Raw genomic sequence first — 14,626 nt, 5'->3', positions numbered from 1 at the left:
CCTCTCACACATCCTATCTATTAGTTAGGTGCAAGAGAATGACTGGGTGTGACGTAGAGGGGAGGAGCTATATAGCAGCTCTGCTTGGGTGATCCTCTTGCACTTCCTGTTAGGGAGGAGTTAATATCCCATAAGTAATGGATGACCCGTGGACTGACTACACTTAACAGGAGAAAGCCACCCTTACCCCCCAGGTAACACAGCAACTCAACTCCTGGTAGTTAATATCAGTCACCGGTCCCTTACCCCCGATGAGCATAGCTTACTCAATAAGGGTCTAAGCTTTGTTCCTACCCGCAGGGGCGACGAGTTTGAGGTTTTTACTGACTGTCAAAGGTCTTTGAGACTGAAATAATTCTTTAGAGACACAGAAGCACATGAACCAAGCCACCCTTTCAAGGGCAAAAGCTCTTTTGACCCACACAGCCAAAATTCGAGCATAAAGACCTTTATGAGATTGGTGACACAGGATTTGAAGGAAATGGGACACGTTAAATACCGCAATAATTTACCAGAAGAAGAGAGACAAGCCTCTAAATCCTTAGCTTCAAATACAGAGATAGTGATAAGGACAGCGGACAAGGCGGGCGCGGTAGTGGTCCTGGACTACTCGTACTACCGAGAAGAGATACTTTGAGTGATAAAACCACCTACTCCATATACTCAAGAGTGATCCAACCAGGAGGTTTCAAATCATCATTGATGAAGCAGTACAAAATGGCTATCGATCCGGATAGATCGATGAGAGTACCTCTAAAGTTTTGAGGTTAGATTTCCCTTCTTGCCCTACACTATACACATTGCCAAAAAACATAATTTATGTAACTTACCTGATAAATTCATTTCTTTCATATTAGCAAGAGTCCATGAGCTAGTGACGTATGGGATATACATTCCTACCAGGAGGGGCAAAGTTTCCCAAACCTCAAATGCCTATAAATACACCCCTCACCACACCCACAAATCAGTTTAACGAATAGCCAAGAAGTGGGGTGATAAAAAAAAAGTGCGAAAGCATAAAAAATAAGGAATTGGAATAATTGTGCTTTATACAAAAAAATCATAACCACCATAAAAAGGGTGGGCCTCATGGACTCTTGCTAATATGAAAGAAATGAATTTATCAGGTAAGTTCTTACATAAATTATGTTTTCTTTCATGTAATTAGCAAGAGTCCATGAGCTAGTGACGTATGGGATAATGACTACCCAAGATGTGGATCTTCCACGCAAGTCACTAGAGAGGGAGGGATAAAATAAAGACAGCCAATTCCGCTGAAAATAATCCACACCCAAAACAAAGTTTAAATCTTATAATGAAAAAAAACTGAAATTATAAGCAGAAGAATCAAACTGAAACAGCTGCCTGAAGTATTTTTCTACCAAAAACTGCTTCAGAAGAAGAAAACACATTAAAATGGTAGAATTTAGTAAAAATATGCAAAGAAGATCAAGTTGCTGCTTTGCAAATCTGATCAACCGAAGCTTCATTCCTAAACGCCCAGGAAGTAGAAACTGACCTAGTAGAATGAGCTGTAATCCTTTGAGGCAGAGTTTACCCGACTCGACATAAGCATGATGAATTAAAGATTTCAACCAAGATGCCAAAGAAATGGCAGAGGCCTTCTGACCTTTCCTAGAACTGGAAAAGATAACAAAAAGACTAGAAGTCTTTCGGAAAATCTTAGTAGCTTCAACATAATATTTCAAAGCTCTAACTACATCCAAAGAATGCAGTGATATCTCCTTAGAATTCTTAGGATTAAGACAAAATGAAGGAACTACAATTTCTCTACTAATGTTGTTAGAATTCACAACCTTAGGTAAAAATTTAAAAGAAGTTCGCAACACCGCCTTATCCTGATGAAAAATCAGAAAAGGAGACTCACAAGAAAGAGCAGATAATTCAGAAACTCTTCTAGCAGAAGAGATGGCCAAAAGAACAAAACTTTCCAAGAAAGTAATTTAATGTCCAGAGAATGCATAGGTTCAAACGGAGGAGCTTGAAGAGCCCCCAGAACCAAATTCAAACTCCAAGGAGGAGAAATTGACTTAATAACAAGTTTTATACGAACCAAAGCTTGTACAAAACAATAACAATCAGGAAAACTAGCAATCTTTCTGTGAAAAAGAACAGAAAGAGCAAAGATTTGTCCTTTTAAGGAACTTGCAGACAAAACTTATCCAAACCATCCTGAAGAAACTGTAAAATTCTAGGAATTCTAAAAGAATGCCAAGAAAAATGATGAGAAATACACCAAAAAAATGCAAGTCTTCCAGACTCGATAATATATCATCCTAGATACAGATTTACGAGCCTGCAACATAGTATTAATTACGGAGTCAGAGAAAACCTCTATGACTGAGAATCAAGCGTTCAATCTCCATACTTTCAATTTAAGGATTTGAGATCCTGATGGAAAAAAAGGACCTTGTGATAGAAGGTCTGGTCTTAACGGAAGAGTCCACGGATGGCAAGGAGCCATCCGGACAAGATCTGCATACCAAAACCTGTGAGACCATGCTGGAGCCACCAGCAGAATAAACGAACACTCCTTTAGAATTTTGGAAATCACTCTTGAAAGAAGAACTAGAGGCGGAAAGATATAGCAGGATGATATTTCCAAGGAAGTGACAATGCATCCACTGCTTCCGCCTGAGGATCCCTGGATCTGGACAGATACCTGGGAAGCTTCTTGTTTAGATGAGAAGCCATCAGATCTATTTCTGGAAGTCCCCATATTTGAACAATCTGAAGAAATACCTCTGGGTGAAGAGACCATTCGCCCGGATGTAGCATTTGGCGACTGAGATAATCCGCTTCCCAATTGTCTATACCTGGGATGTGAACCGCAGAAATTAGACAAGGGCTGGATTTCGCCCATACAAGTATTCAAGATACTTCCTTTATAGCCAGAGGACTGTGAGTCCCTCTTGATGAGTGACATATGCCACATTTGTGACATTGTCCGTCTGTAAACAAATGAACGACTCTCTCTTTAGAAGAGGCCATGACTGAAGAGCTCTGAAAATTGCACGGAGTTCCAAAATGTTGATTGGAAATCTCACCTCCTGAGATTCCCAAACCCCTTGTGCTGTCAGAAACCCCCATACAGCTCCCCAACCTGTCAGACTTGCATCTGTTGAGATCACAGTCCAGGTTGGAAGAACAAAAGAAGCCCCCTGAACTAAATGATGGTGGTCTGTACCACGTCAGAGGGTGTCGAACAATCGGTTTTAAAGATATTAAATGAGATATCTTTGTATAAACCTTGCACCACTGGTTCAGCATACAGAGCTGAAGAGGTCGCATGTGAAAATGAGCAAAGGGGAACACGTCCAATGCAGCAGTCATAAGAACCTAGAATTTCCATGCATAAGGCTACCGAAGGGAATGATTGAGACTGAAGGTTTCGATAAGCTGAAACCAAATTCAGACGTCTCTTGTCCGACAGAGACAGAGTCATGGACACTGAATCTAACTGAAAACCTAAAAAAAGGTTACTCTTGTCTGAGGAATCAACAAACTGATTGGTTAATTGATCCTCCAACCATGTTCTTGAAGAAACAACACTCATAAAAAGCTGGAAAGGATCTTTCCATTGAAAATGAGCAAAGGGAATTGAATCCAATGCTGTTAAAACTTCAATGCATATATAGCAACTGAAGGAAAAAATAGAGACTAAAGGTACCGACAGACGGAACCCAATACAAATTGTCCCTTGTCCGATAGAGACAAAGACAGTGACATAAACCATCTGGAAACCTAAAAAAGGTGACCCTTACGTGAGGAATCAAGAACTTTTGAAAAAAAGATCCTCTAACTATGTCCTGAAGAGCAAGTGAATCATATGAGATTCCGCATCCTCAGGAAATAATCTTAATGAAAACAGAAAAATGAAAAATATGCATTTATTGTATCTAATGAAAACAAATAATGCTATCAGTGACCATAAAAAGGCAGAATAGTTTGAATAAAACTCCAAAACCCAGTTCCTAAAAAAGGAACTGGAAGAAATACCCCAGAAGATTCCAGGTCTGAGCAGCGCTTGAACCGCATGGGTACCCAGCCATGCTACAACAGTATCCAAAATATATAGGACAGAAACACACTTAAAGAAAGTGTTAGCCTTACTGGAATAAAATCAAAGAAATTTGGACAAAATAGAACCAAATAAATTTCAAAGAAGTCTTAACCTGCCCCTTACCAGCCAAGCTGGAATACGGCACGTACATCGCAATATTAGGGAGCTGATTTCGAACCCCAATTATAAACATGTTACTTGGGAAAGAACTCAGGAATTCGTTCCTTAATAAGAACAACAAAACTAGTATAAGCTTAAAGTTTTAGTCTTAGAACTCAATCTTGAAGCCCATAGTAACAGTTAAGAATTGAATCCAATTATAAAACAAATAATTGACTTATCTTAGAACAAAAGAAATATGGATTTTCTTTTTTTTTTTTTTTAAAAAAACACAAAATTCTTCTAGCTAAAATAGCTAAAGACATAGATTAACCCTCATTTGCGAATATATTCAATAAAATGAAGACACAAATGAAATCATTAGCATGATAGTCCAGTTTAAAGGACCAGTCAAAACAGAGGACTTGCAAAATGCAAAACAACAAGACAAAATGCAACAGCACCTAGTCTAGTAAATGTTGTCCCTTTAACAATGCTAAAATAAATCATAATCTGATACTTGATCTTAAAGTAAACAGAAAAAATGAAGCAATTGCAATATCACAGGACCAAGAAAAGTACCTGAAACTAAATAATTTTCCATAAATAAGATACAACTATATAAAGGAAAATAAATATTATTTTGCTATAGAAACAATAGCATAATTAGTAGGAGTAGAGATAGCCCTAATAAATTGGAGAACCCTCCAAATTGAATTCAACTGCTGGCAAAGAATATAGTTAAAAACCTTGAAGAAGGAATAAAAGAGAATTCTCAGCCTATTCCATTCCCTAGTATGGGGAATTGGAAAGAAAACCTCTGAAATCACAGAAGAAAAAAAGGCAGAAATAGTGTCAGCTAGTCTTAAAGAACTAGTTACCTTAATATCCAAAATAATCAACACCTCTTCAACAAAGAACAAATGTACTTTAATAAAAAAATTATAAAAAAGTAGATTTGTTAGTGTCAATATCTGATGAAGAGAATTTCTGAAAGAGAAAAAAACATCATCAGAGAAGGATAAATCAGTATGTTGTTGGTCATTTGAAACTTCAATAATTAAAAAAGAAGTGAAAAAAGACCTAAAAATTGTATTAGAAGGCACGAAGTCAGACAAAGCCTTAATCAGAAAAAATATTTCTTATAAATCTTCTAAACATTTCTTGTACTTAAGAATGGAAATGTATAAAGCATAAATACTAATGGAATCTGCATGTAAAAGTATATCATAATAACTTATTACAAACCATAGCTAAAGATAAACATTTATAACATTTAAAATAAATGAACTTAGCTTTGGTAGAACTGAAACTCAGTTAAGCATTTTTCCAGAAGTGGCTTCTGACTCAGGGTTACTCGCAGACATCTTGCAATATGTAATTGAAAAAACAACATATAAAGCAAAATTGATCAAATTCCTTAAATGACAGTTTCAGGAATGGGAAAAAATGCTAGTGAACAAGCTTCTAGCAACCAGAAGCAATAATTAATGAGACTTAAATAATGTGGAGACAATAATGACGCCCATATTTTTTAGCGCCAAAAAAAAGACACCCACATTATTTGGCGCCTAAATGCTTTTGGCGCCAAAAATGACGCCACATCCGGAACGCCGACACTTTTGGCGCAAAAAAACATCAAAAAAAATGACGCAACTTCCGGCGACACGTATGACGCCGGAAACAGCAAAAAAATTTTGGGCCAAAAAAGTCAGCGCCAAGAATGACGCAATAAAATGAAGCATTTTCAGCCCCCGCGAGCCTAATAGCCCACAGGGAAAAAGTCAAATTTTAAGGTAAGAAAAAAATGATTAATTCATATGCATTATCCCAAATATGAAACTGACTGTCTGAAATAAGGAACGTTGAACATCCTGAGTCAAGGCAAATAAATGTTTGAACACATATATTTAGAACTTTATATAAAAGTGCCCAACCATAGCTTAGAGTGTCACAGAAAATAAGACTTACTTACCCCAGGACACTCATCTACAAGTAGTAGAAAGCCAAACCAGTACTGAAACGAGAATCAGTAGAGGTAATGGTATATATAAGAGTATATCGTCGATCTGAAAAGGGAGGTAAGAGATGAATCTCTACGACCGATAACAGAGAACCTATGAAATAGACCCCGTAGAAGGAGATCATTGAATTCAAACAGGCAATACTCTCCTCACATCCCTCTGACATTCACTGCACGCTGAGAGGAAAACCGGGCTCCAACCTGCTGCGGAGCGCATATCAACGTAGAATCTAGCACAAACTTACTTCACCACCTCCATAGGAGGCAAAGTTTGTAAAACTGATTTGTGGGTGTGGTGAGGGGTGTATTTATAGGCATTTGAGGTTTGGGAAACTTTGCCCCTCCTGGTAGGAATGTATATCCCATACGTCACTAGCTCATGGACTCTTGCTAATTACATGAAAGAAATCCATAAGAACATGGATTGTCTCAGCATGCAATTCAATCACCTCGAGATTAGCTGTTTTTGTTAACCATTACCTACAACCTTTGGTCAGAAATATGCAATCCTAGCTACGGGATTCTTCCCAACTAATTGAAGAATTGCTGGATTTGCACATTGAGGACACATAGATTCTTGCAACTGCAGATGTCAACAGCTTATATACCATCATACCACACGAAAGTGGCAAGTAATGTATAATAGAAGCATTGGACAGATATCCATATATTGGTCCTCCTAGAAAATTTCCTTATTGAACTGCTGGATCTGAGCCTAAGGCTGATTTATTTTCACTTTGAAAACTCCTATCAACAAATCTCTGGTACCGCCATGGGATCTAATGTGGCTCCTTCCCTGGCCAATCTATTTATGGAGAAATATGAGACCGCTGTGATGGGCATATATGACAATCCTGAGGTGATGTTTTATCGTCACTGCATTGACAACATCCTTATAATATGGAGGGGGCTCTGCTGAGAAACTCCAAAACTGGTTTGAACAACTCAATGCTATGGATAATCTAGTCAAGTTCAAAATATCGTATGATGAGAGAGCGATTCAATTCATGGACCTAAAGATATTTAAGAAAGAGCATAACTGATTAGGCACATCACTCTACTATAAGCCTACGGATAGGAACTCGCTCTTGCATGCGACGAGTAATCATCCGACATCATTGTTGAAGGCCATTCCTAAGGCACAGATCATCCGTGTGGCAAGAAATAATAGTGAACCACAAGTGAGACAAACACAACTATCCAAAATGGCTAGAAAGTTTGTACAGAGGGGATACAACCCAAGGTTAATTGATCAAAGCAAAAGAATAGTCGAGGACCTTAGAGCAACTGATCCTGATATTGATGAAGACATTGCACACCAATTTACCTTCACTACTGTATATAGTCCAGTCATGAGCACACTGGGAAAAAGTCTTGACCAACATTGGCACAACATTAAAAGCGATCCAACTCTCCCTTTCAATAAGTGGCAACACCATAGGGTGGGTTTCAAAGGGAACATTAATTTGAAGGACACTGATGATCACAGACCCTACTCATTGTTATAAAAAGGGAAATTGGCTTCAACAAAAACATAATTTATGCTTACCTGATAAATTCCTTTCTTCTGTTGTGTGATCAGTCCACGGGTCATCATTACTTCTGGGATATAACTCCTCCCCAACAGGAAATGCAAGAGGATTCACCCAGCAGAGCTGCATATAGCTCCTCCCCTCTACGTCACTCCCAGTCATTCGACCAAGAATCAACGAGAAAGGAGAACCAAGGGTGAAGTGGTGACTGGAGTATAATTTAAAAGATATTAACCTGCCTTAAAAAACAGGGCGGGCCGTGGACTGATCACACAACAGAAGAAAGGAATTTATCAGGTAAGCATAAATTATGTTTTCTTCTGTTATGTGTGATCAGTCCACGGGTCATCATTACTTCTGGGATACCAATACCAAAGCAAAAGTACACGGATGACGGGAGGGATAGGCAGGCTCATTATACAGAAGGAACCACTGCCTGAAGAACCTTTCTCCCAAAAATAGCCTCCGAAGAAGCAAAAGTGTCAAATTTGTAAAATTTGGAAAAAGTATGAAGCGAAGACCAAGTTGCAGCCTTGCAAATCTGTTCAACAGAGGCCTCATTCTTAAAGGCCCAAGTGGAAGCCACAGCTCTAGTAGAATGAGCTGTAATTCTTTCAGGAGGCTGCTGTCCAGCAGTCTCATAGGCTAAACGAATTATGCTACGAAGCCAGAAGGAGAGAGAGGTAGCCGAAGCCTTATGACCTCTCCTCTGACCAGAGTACACGACAAACAGGGAAGACGTTTGTTGAAAATCCTTAGTTGCCTGCAAGTAGAACTTGAGGGCACGAACTACATCCAGATTGTGTAGAAGACGTTCCTTCTTTGAAGAAGGATTCGGGCACAGGGAAGGCACCACGATCTCTTGATTGATGTTCCTGTTAGTGACTACCTTAGGTAAGAACCCAGGTTTTGTACGCAGAACTACCTTATCTGAATGAAAAATCAAATAAGGAGAATCACAATGTAAAGCTGATAACTCAGAGACTCTCCGAGCCGAAGAAATAGCCATTAAAAATAACACTTTCCAAGATAACAACTTTATATCAATGGAATGAAGGGGTTCAAACGGAACTCCTTGTAGAACGTTAAGAACAAGGTTTAAACTCCATGGCGGAGCAACAGTTTTAAACACAGGCTTGATTCTAGCTAAAGCCTGACAAAAGGCCTGGACGTCTGGATTTTCTGACAGACGCCTGTGTAACAAGATGGACAGAGCTGAGATCTGTCCCTTTAATGAGCTAGCCGATAAACCCTTTTCTAAACCTTCTTGTAGAAAGGACAATATCCTAGGAATCCTAACCTTACTCCAGGAGTAACCTTTGGATTCGCACCAGTATAGGTATTTACGCCATATCTTATGGTAAATCCTTCTGGTAACAGGCTTCCTAGCCTGTATCAGGGTATCAATAACCGACTCAGAAAACCCACGTTTTGATAAAATCAAGCGTTCAATTTCCAAGCAGTCAGCTTCAGAGAAGTTAGATTTTGATGTTTGAATGGACCCTGTATCAGAAGGTCCTGTCTTAGAGGTAGAGACCAAGGCGGACAGGATGACATGTCCACTAGATCTGCGTACCAAGTCCTGCGTGGCCATGCAGGCGCTATTAGAATCACTGATGCTCTCTCCTGTTTGATTTTGGCAATCAATCGAGGAAGCAGCGGGAAGGGTGGAAACACATAAGCCATCCCGAAGTTCCAAGGTGCTGTCAAAGCATCTATCAGAACCGCTCCCGGATCCCTGGATCTGGACCCGTAGCGAGGAAGTTTGGCGTTCTGGCGAGACGCCATGAGATCTATCTCTGGTTTGCCCCAACGTCGAAGTATTTGGGCAAAGACCTCCGGATGAAGTTCCCACTCCCCCGGATGAAAAGTCTGGCGACTCAAGAAATCCGCCTCCCAGTTCTCCACTCCCGGGATGTGGATTGCTGACAGGTGGCAAGAGTGAGACTCTGCCCAGCGAATTATCCTTGATACTTCCATCATTGCTAGGGAGCTTCTTGTCCCTCCCTGATGGTTGATGTAAGCTACAGTCGTGATGTTGTCCGACTGAAACCTGATGAACCCCCGAGTTTTTAACTGGGGCCAAGCCAGAAGGGCATTGAGAACTGCTCTCAATTCCAGAATGTTTATTGGCAGGAGACTTTCCTCCTGATTCCATTGTCCCTGAGCCTTCAGAGAATTCCAGACAGCGCCCCAACCTAGTAGGCTGGCGTCTGTTGTTACAATTGTCCAGTCCGGCCTGCTGAATGGCATCCCCCTGGACAGATGTGGCCGAGAAAGCCACCATAGAAGAGAGTTTCTGGTCTCTTGATCCAGATTCAGAGTAGGGGACAAGTCTGAGTAATCCCCATTCCACTGACTCAGCATGCACAATTGCAGCGGTCTGAGATGTAGACGTGCAAAGGGTACTATGTCCATTGCTGCTACCATTAAGCCGATCACCTCCATGCATTGAGCTACTGACGGGAGTTGAATGGAATGAAGGACACGGCATGCATTTAGAAGCTTTGTTAATCTGTCTTCTGTCAGATAAATCTTCATTTCTACAGAATCTATAAGAGTCCCCAAGAATGGAACTCTTGTGAGAGGAAAGAGAGAACTCTTCTTTTCGTTCACTTTCCATCCATGCGACCTTAGAAATGCCAGAACTAACTCTGTATGAGACTTGGCAGTTTGAAAGCTTGAAGCTTGTATCAGAATGTCGTCTAGGTACGGAGCTACCGAAATTCCTCGCGGTCTTAGTACCGCCAGAAGGGCACCCAGAACCTTTGTGAAGATTCTTGGAGCCGTAGCCAATCCGAATGGAAGAGCTACAAACTGGTAATGCCTGTCTAAGAAGGCAAACCTTAGATACCGGTAATGATCTTTGTGAATCGGTATGTGAAGGTAAGCATCCTTTAAATCCACTGTGGTCATGTACTGACCCTTTTGGATCATGGGTAAGATTGTCCGAATAGTTTCCATTTTGAACGATGGAACTCTTAGGAATTTATTTAGGATCTTTAAATCCAAGATTGGCCTGAAAGTTCCCTCTTTTTTGGGAACCACAAACAGGTTTGAGTAAAACCCTTGTCCTTGTTCCGACCGCGGAACCGGATGGATCACTCCCATTAATAACAGATCTTGTACACAGCGTAGAAACGCTTCTTTCTTTATCTGGTTTGTTGACAACCTTGACAGATGAAATCTCCCTCTTGGGGGAGAGAATTTGAAGTCTAGAAGGTATCCCTGAGATATGATCTCTAGCGCCCAGGGATCCTGAACATCTCTTGCCCAAGCCTGGGCGAAGAGAGAGAGTCTGCCCCCCACTAGATCCGGTCCCGGATCGGGGGCCCTCGGTTCATGCTGTCTTTGGGGCAGCAGCAGGTTTCCTGGCCTGCTTGCCCTTGTTCCAGGACTGGTTAGGTTTCCAGCCTTGTCTGTAACGAGAAACAGCTCCTTCCTGTTTTGGTGCAGTGGAAGTTGGTGCTGCTCCTGCTTTGAAATTCCGAAAGGGACGAAAATTAGACTGTCTAGCCTTAGCTTTGGCTTTGTCTTGAGGCAGGGCGTGGCCCTTACCTCCTGTAATGTCAGCGATAATTTCTTTCAAACCGGGCCCAAATAAAGTTTGCCCCTTGAAAGGTATATTAAGTAATTTGGACTTAGAAGTTACATCAGCTGACCAGGATTTTAGCCACAGCGCCCTACGTGCCTGAATGGCGAATCCTGAGTTCTTAGCCGTAAGTTTGGTTAAATGTACTACGGCCTCCGAAATGAATGAATTAGCTAGTTTAAGGACTCTAAGCCTGTCCGTAATGTCGTCCAGCGTAGCTGAACTAAGGTTCTCTTCCAGAGACTCAATCCAAAATGCTGCCGCAGCCGTAATCGGCGCGATGCATGCAAGGGGTTGCAATATAAAACCTTGTTGAACAAACATTTTCTTAAGGTAACCCTCTAATTTTTTATCCATTGGATCTGAAAAAGCACAGCTATCCTCCACCGGGATAGTGGTACGCTTAGCTAAAGTAGAAACTGCTCCCTCCACCTTAGGGACCGTTTGCCATAAGTCCCGTGTGGTGGCGTCTATTGGAAACATCTTTCTAAATATTGGAGGGGGTGAGAACGGCACACCGGGTCTATCCCACTCCTTAGTAACAATTTCAGTTAGTCTCTTAGGTATAGGAAAAACGTCAGTACTCGCCGGTACCGCAAAGTATTTATCCAACCTACACAATTTCTCTGGTATTGCAACAGTGTTACAATCATTAAGAGCCGCTAAAACCTCCCCTAGTAATACACGGAGGTTCTCCAATTTAAATTTAAAATTTGAAATATCTGAATCCAATCTGTTTGGATCAGAACCGTCACCCACAGAATGAAGCTCTCCGTCCTCATGCTCTGCAAGCTGTGACGCAGTATCAGACATGGCCCTAGTATTATCAGCGCACTCTGTTCTCACCCCAGAGTGATCACGCTTGCCTCTTAGTTCTGGTAATTTAGCCAAAACTTCGGTCATAACAGTAGCCATATCTTGTAATGTTATCTGTAATGGCCGCCCAGATGTACTAGGCGCCACAATATCACGCACCTCCCGGGCGGGAGATGCAGGTACTGACACGTGAGGCGAGTTAGTCGGCATAACTCTCCCCTCGCTGTTTGGTGAAATTTGTTCAATTTGTACAGATTGGCTTTTATTTAAAGTAGCATCAATACAGTTAGTACATAAATTTCTATTGGGCTCCACCTTGGCATTGGAACAAATGACACAGGTATCTTCCTCTGAATCAGACATGTTTAACACACTAGCAATAAACTTGCAACTTGGTTACAATCTTATTTAACAAAAACGTACTGTGCCTCAAAGAAGCACTAAACGATTAAATGACAGTTGAAAAAATGAACTGAAAAAACAGTTATAGCATCAATCCTTAAAAACAACACAACTTTTAGCAAAGGTTTGTTCCCATTAGTAAAGTAACAATGATTAAATTTGAAGCATAAAAATTACAGAGCAACGTTTTTAATCACAGTCAATATATAAGTCTCACAGCTCTGCTGAGAGAATCTACCTCCCTCCAAAGAAGTTTGAAGACCCCTGAGTTCTGTTAGAGATGAACCGGATCATGCAGGAAATACAAGAGTAACTGACTGGAAATTTTTGATGCGTAGCAAAGAGCGCCAAAAACGGCCCCTCCCCCTCACACACAGCAGTGAGAGAGAAACGAAACTGTCACAATTAAAACAAGCAACTGCCAAGTGGAAAAATAATGCCCAAACATTTATTCACTCAGTACCTCAGAAAATGCAAACGATTCTACATTCCAGCAAAAACGTTTAACATAATAAATACCTATTAAAAGGTTTAATGTACTTTTAACAGAGTAATTCCAGTGAAATACCATCCCCAGAATACTGAAGTGCAGAGTATACATACATGTCATTATAACGGTATGGCAGGATTTTCTCATCAATTCCATTCAGAAAATAAAAACTGCTACATACCTCAATGCAGATTCATCTGCCCGCTGTCCCCTGATCTGAAGCTTTTACCTCCCTCAGATGGCCGAGAAACAGCAATATGATCTTAACTACTCCGGTTAAAATCATAGTAAAAACTCTGGTAGGTTCTTCTTCAAACTCTGCCAGAGAGGCAATAACACGCTCCGGTGCTATTGTAAAATAACAAACTTTTGATTGAAGTTATAAAAACTAAGAATAATCACCATAGTCCTCTCACACATCCTATCTAGTCGTTGGGTGCAAGAGAATGACTGGGAGTGACGTAGAGGGGAGGAGCTATATGCAGCTCTGCTGGGTGAATCCTCTTGCATTTCCTGTTGGGGAGGAGTTATATCCCAGAAGTAATGATGACCCGTGGACTGATCACACATAACAGAAGAAATAAGAAACACGGTTCTTCTCGGTGTGCAGGGTGCACAACCTTTAGTGATATGGTACCTGGAAACACTTTCGGCCACCCACACCCAAACAAGAGGTATACCATCCGACATTTTATCACCTGCACCACTACTCATGTAGTCTACTTGTTGAATTGCAGCTGCAGGAGGTTTTACATTGGCAAGACCTCAGATGATGCTAGGATACGGTTTGCCAACCACAGATCATCTATTAGAAATGCAATCAAAAATAAGAATAGTGATCAGCCAGTGGCGAGGCACTTTCTGGAGGCTGGCCACACAGTCAACGATATCTGCTTTGTTTTGATAGACCACATCCCCCCTTGAAACGTGGGGGTTATAGGAACAAGGTTCTCCTACAGATAGAAGCAAGGTGGATTCACCACTTGAACACTTTACAGCCCAATGGACTAAATACTATCATTGGCCGGCATTGCTTATTATAACTCTGGTGCCTCCACTATTGAATTTAATGGAGTTTAACGATCCATGCATGAGCTTCTAGACAGTATACATTATCTGGCTACTAGTCCTATGTACTGCAGTATTATGTCATTTCTATGTACCCCAATATAAGGTCTAACTGGGATTGGCCCCCACTCCCCTTTTTTTAGTGTTCTAGCGTGAACCTTAGACTAAGGGTGTTTGATTCATTGATACTGTTAAATGGATACGCTTTACCTTGACATAGGTGCTCTTACACTGTGTGCCTAGAGATAGATTAATAAACATATATGTAGGGGGCTATTGGTTTGCTAACTCCTAATAATAATTATGTACCAATTGTGAGTCGAGAACCCTCACTACCTACATTTTATTATTATTTTTACCATAGGCAGTTTTGTACAGTTTTATATTTCGAAACGTTCTCCCATTGTTTAGTGTTTCTAACGTTGTGCACTAACTATTGTCCTTATCTTTATGGCGTTGATCTATTGTAAATATTTGTCAGGATTGGTGCTTTCAACTTTGCTAGTATTTATATGCTTCA

The 14,626-nt window shown here is 40.7% G+C and overlaps 1 protein-coding gene across 1 annotated transcript in view; it reads right to left on the bottom strand.

The window, feature by feature from the left end:
* Positions 1–14,626, bottom strand: part of CBL (Cbl proto-oncogene) — a 171,556-nt gene that overhangs the window by 18,637 nt on the left and 138,293 nt on the right. The window lies entirely within an intron of this gene.

This window comes from Bombina bombina, chromosome 8 (assembly GCF_027579735.1).
Source record: "Bombina bombina isolate aBomBom1 chromosome 8, aBomBom1.pri, whole genome shotgun sequence".
NCBI lineage: Eukaryota > Metazoa > Chordata > Amphibia > Anura > Bombinatoridae > Bombina > Bombina bombina.
The sequence above is the reverse complement of the archived record's forward strand: the minus strand, read 5'-3'. Positions and strand labels throughout refer to the sequence as shown.